At 38.1% G+C, this 5,298-nt stretch overlaps 1 protein-coding gene across 1 annotated transcript in view; it reads right to left on the bottom strand.

Moving 5' to 3' along the window:
- LOC101650333 (N-deacetylase and N-sulfotransferase 4) overlaps positions 1-5,298 on the bottom strand; it is a 356,545-nt gene that overhangs the window by 116,058 nt on the left and 235,189 nt on the right. The window lies entirely within an intron of this gene.

Here is a 5,298-nt window from a genome sequence, read left to right as displayed (position 1 = left end):
AAAAAAAAAAAGCTTCATTATATATCAACCAACTATGAACATCTCCCTTTGTGGTATAGCCATATTTGAGGTCAGTGACCTATATTTTTGTAGTTTGTAGAATTGGCACCTTGATCAGTGTAGTTTTCAATCATGACAAGAGCTTTCTGAGTGAGATTGGGATTAATTGGGATATAATTGTCTCTTCCTAAAATTATTACCTTTTGATAAAACACTGTATATTAAAACAATGTATATTATTCTGGATATACACTGGGGTTACAGATTAATTATTCAGATCACATGAAAATTATTTGCTAAACACTATAGCAAACTGATCATGCTTTTTTTTAAAGATCCTTATACTTTGTTGTTTGTTTATTTTTTTCTTTAACTACTTGTCTATGATTTTATTTTACTGTGGTGGCTTCTATGCTACTGTAATGTTAGAAGTTATGCCACTGGTATTTTCCACAGCAGCAGGGCCACCCGATGTGCACAGGTATCAGCAGAGCTTCCAGAGTAGGAACAGGCTACAAAGAAGGAATAGACTGACCAAGAGAGAGGAATTAGGCGCTGAAAACCTTACGGACTGCATTGAAATATTGTCAGACCCTGAAGGCCTAGTGGATGGAAATGGAACATTGTCTGAGAGAGGCTCAGTAGATGAGTCCCTCAGACGAGAAGGCACTCAAAACATGACTGAAGTAGAGCTGTTTCTATGATGCTCACCCTCTGGGCATGATTGCAGAAGATAAAATAGGTGCATAAGCAAATGTGGTGAAGAAAGATGATGGTGCCCAGTTATCAAAAGATATAGTGCCTGGGTTCTTAAAGGCTAGACCAGAGCACATACACTGGTACAGCTAAAAGCTCACAACACACAGAATCCAGGTCAGATAAACCCCTCAGGAACAGAATTGGGAGTAGCGATACCAAGAGGGTAGGGAGAAGATGGGGGAAGAAGGGGGGGAAGGGGGAATTGATCGAAATGATTGACACATAACATCCCTTCATCCCCCCACCCAGATTGATGAGCCACAGAATGTGGGCGAAGGGAGATAGTGATCAGTGTAAGATATGAAAATAATAATAATTCATAATTTGGCAAGGGTCACAAGAGTAGGGAGGAGGGAAAAAGAGGGAGCCGATACCAAGGGCTCAAATAGAAAGTAAATGTTTGGAAAATGATGATGGCAACATTTGTACAAATATTGATACAATTGATATATGGGTTGCTTTAAGAGCTGCAATAGCCCTTAGTAAAATGACCTTTATAAAAAAAATTTAAAAGTAAGTCACCAATTATGACAGGAAAGGAGTAAAACCTGAAGTAATGGAGCGTGAAGCAAATTGAGAAGAAACAAGGGCAAAAATCTAATAATCAGAACTTGGAATGTGTGAGCCATATTATCCAGGAAAAAGGGCACCGCGCCACCTGGGCTTCTTACCAACACTCAAAAACCAAAACACCAAACTCACTGCCATCAAGTGGATGCTATCTCATCGCCACCCTGTGTGGGTTCTGAGAGGGTAAATGTTTGAGAGAAGAAAGCCCTGTCTGTCTTGAGGTGGTCCAAACTCACCCATCAGAACCCAGTCCAAGGTGTCTCGGCTACACGCAAGTTCCTGGGAATCTCTAAACTACTCTAAACAGCTACTGACCTCTTTAGAATTTTCACTTGCCATGCAGATACCAAGACAGATGTTAACGAAATAAGTAATATTCTGCAAGGTTTAGTTTTTAATTCCAATTCAGCTAGAATTATATATTCCCATAATGCTAGTAAAAATAACAACAATGATAACAAACATCCTCATAATTAATTAACTTGCACCCAATTTCTGTCTTACCCACAGTATAGTGAAACGATGAAAATGCTCTCCCCACCCCTCTCCAAATCCTTCTGTGGTTCATAGACAGCTTCAGATTAACACACTGCCCTATAAAACCCTGCTTTCTATAGCCCCGGGTCATTTCATTGCTAATTGGTGTCAGTAATGCATGCTAAGTGAGTTCCGCTTTCTAAATAGAAATAGACAAATACTGTTGCGCTTCTAAAAGCATTGTGCAGCACACACAATCCTTTAATGCTTTCATAGGGATTTCTTAATAATTTATCAGCTTCTCACAGAGGGTACTTCATACGAGCATCTATTTCAAACGCACAAACAACATCGAAGAGGACTGATGAAACTGAGATTTCAAAGATAGTTCTCTGTTTTCATGAATTCAACCTTCTTTTCCTTTGCCAAGCTGGTTTCATGCAGTATTTGTTAGTGGAATATCCTTTATGGTTCAATGTGCTCCAAAATGATAATCAATTGACCCCTTTTTTGGAATCCTACTATGTGTAAATAAACTTAAAAATTAATTTAACTTACTATTCAATCAGATCACCCACCCAAAACAGGCCATCAGAGTTTCAAACTGAAGAAACCCTAGAAGGTGTACGCCTCGTTGCAAACCTGCTCCTGTCCTTTGACTGCCATTAAAGATTCATTTTGGGTAATCAGAGGATTTTGTTTCAGCTGTTTTGTACCTTAAAGCTTTGCTTCTGACACGTCCATAAATTATACTCTGGTGTGTGCTGAGGGAATGTATTTATTTACCCCACAACTCTCTCTTTGCCACATGTTCATTTATTACAATTTCTCCCCTCAGTTGACTCACTGGAGGCTAATTGTGATGAAGTGCCTTCAAACAAGGTCCACTATTGGTTTACGTCAACAAAGAAATGGTAGAAAGGCAGCTTTCAAATGGGGGAAATTAGAAAAAGAAAAATTGTGGACCTGGGATCAATTTTTCTATGAATCATAACATAATTAACTATAAAATATGAAGCCGGGGAGTATTATTCTCAGTAGACTCTGATATTGTGCTTCATTTATGAAATCTCTATTAAGACGGAAAATGAGGAAGAAGGATTAAAAGAAAGACAGACTGGGAATCATATTTAGGAAGAAAAATTGTGCAGAGAAGCTTGAGTTAGGAAGAAACAGATTTAATCATATATCTGGCTTTCGATGGTGAAAGTCCTTTCATCTCTGTAATTTATCTATCATGTCATCATGCCTAGTAGGATTTCTTTTTATGAAGGTGGATATTTGGGAAAGATTATTTTACAGATAAACATTCTTTAGTTATATACCTTTCACTTTAAATGTAATCTTTGAACTTCCATTTTATAAATAAATGGATGTAATTGACCTATTCTGTCCCCCAAGCTCAGTTTATGTCACCTGCATAACATAGGCATAAAATAAGCATGTAAGTGCTTCCTTTTCCACGTATTTGTTGAAACGGAAAACGTTTTTTCTTTATCTGTCTTGTTTCCGTCAATCTGGCCCTCAAACCACAAAGAAAAACTGACTGCCATCGAGTCATTGCTGACTCATAGCGACCCTCTGTGGGTTTCTCAGACTGAAAATGTTGATGAGAGTAGAAAGGTCAGTCTTTCTCCTGAGGAGCTGCTGGTGGTTTTGAACTGTCAGCCATGCAGATCACAGCCCAAAGGATGCCCACCACGCCAGCAGGGCTCCTTGGATGTATGTAGGACTGCAGAAATTCTCAAGGGACTGTGGTGCATTTACTTTTCACAATTAAGCCTGTTTGGCAAGTGCACAGTGTTCTGCCTAGTTTAAAACAATGTGACTATTAGTAAGTACAAGTAATACCATAACTCTTTTTGTTCTGTTCCTGATTCACAAATCTGGTTTTTTTAAAATTGTATCACAATTTTACAGAAACTAGGTACTAAATCAGCTTAATCTAGTGGGAAAGTATATTAAAATGAGAGAAAGGAGATCTGATTTTTCTCCTATGTGGCCCTAACCAGTTAAGAAACACTGACAAATCATTGACCCTTTCTTACACACCGTCTTCTCTTTGGAAAATCGGGAGAACAAAGTAGTGGCACTGGATATGCATCCTCCTGGCCTAACCAGCCGCTTACCAGCATCTTCTCTGTAACGTCCTGCATGATGCCTTGTCACTAGACTCATTGCAGTCTTTGAGAACAATCTTTTGGCTCAGATGAAGTGCCGGTTTCTGAACTTGCTTCTAATATTTACTAACTGTCTAACCGCGGTCATATTATTTAACCTAACTGTGTCTCTGTTCACCTGAAAACCTGGAAAACAGTAGCTCCTTTCTCATAGGGTCGTTATGAGGATGAAGGTAAATTAATACATGCAAAGGACTTAGATTCATGACAGGTGCCTAGAAATTCACAATAAGTGTTACTTTTATGAAGCACTGGGCCACAACAATAGTAAAGTAAAAATGGGCTTTATACCAAGCTCAGTCCTCAAGTTGCCCTCCATCCAAACAGATGACAGGCAAATTAACGGGTATTTTTAATATGTGATACAAGGGGTTTGGTTAGATGTTTATACAAGCTGATATGGGAGCTTAGAGTGGGAAAACCAACCCAGTCTGGCGGTGTGGAAGTTGTTAGAGAGCTTTTTAAAGAGGAAGTCTGCAAGAAAAGAAGAAAACAAAACAAAAAAAAGGACAAAAAGGAAGCCTGTAGGCTCTATCATGTAGGCATGAATAATACTAGCTTATTTGGGAAGCAGCCAACATCAGTATCACTGACTGTTCCAATTCTCATAAAGGCTGTATCACAAAACAAAGAGTGGTAGTCATGTCAAGAAGAGACTTGTTTGCTGTATATGAGGCTCAGGTACTCACTTGATGGTGAATTTCTAAATGCTTTTGAGAACAATTGTGTAAAAGATTTTTGTTTAACCCACACACAGTCATATATATATATATATAAAATTAAAATTAATCTAAGAAAGGAATGGAAGATATATATCAGTTATTAGGTTTAAAAATAAAGGGCATCTTTTATTTTTGCAAAACGTTTTGTGCAAATAAAAATGCTTAGAATTGAATGATTTCATTAGTATTATTTCAATACCATGCTCTAAGCCTGCCCCCTAATAAAATAATATGGTGATTTGGTCAAACTCTAAAATTGAAGAATATTTATAGCTCTCACTTTCTCTTCACGTATGTGCATGAGCGCACAGACACATGCACAATCATATATCTATTTTTTTAATCAATTTATTAGGGGCTCATACAACTTTTATCACAATCCATACACACATCAATTGTGTAAAGCATGTTTGTACATTCATTGCCCTCATCATTCTCAAAACATTTCTGCTCCACTTAAGCCCCCAGCATTAGGTCCTCATTGTTCCCCTCCCTCCCCACTCCCCTCTCTCTCATGAGCCATTGGTAATTTATAAATTGTTATTTTTTAATATCTTGCGCTGTCTGACGTCTCCCTTCACCCACTTTTC

The sequence above is a fragment of the Echinops telfairi genome, unplaced genomic scaffold (assembly GCF_000313985.2).
Source record: "Echinops telfairi isolate 266 unplaced genomic scaffold, ASM31398v2 ScPeMD7_7468;HRSCAF=8506_0, whole genome shotgun sequence".
In the NCBI taxonomy this organism is placed as follows: domain Eukaryota; kingdom Metazoa; phylum Chordata; class Mammalia; order Afrosoricida; family Tenrecidae; genus Echinops; species Echinops telfairi.
Note: the sequence above shows the minus strand (reverse complement) of the source record. Positions and strands in the feature narration are given on the sequence as shown.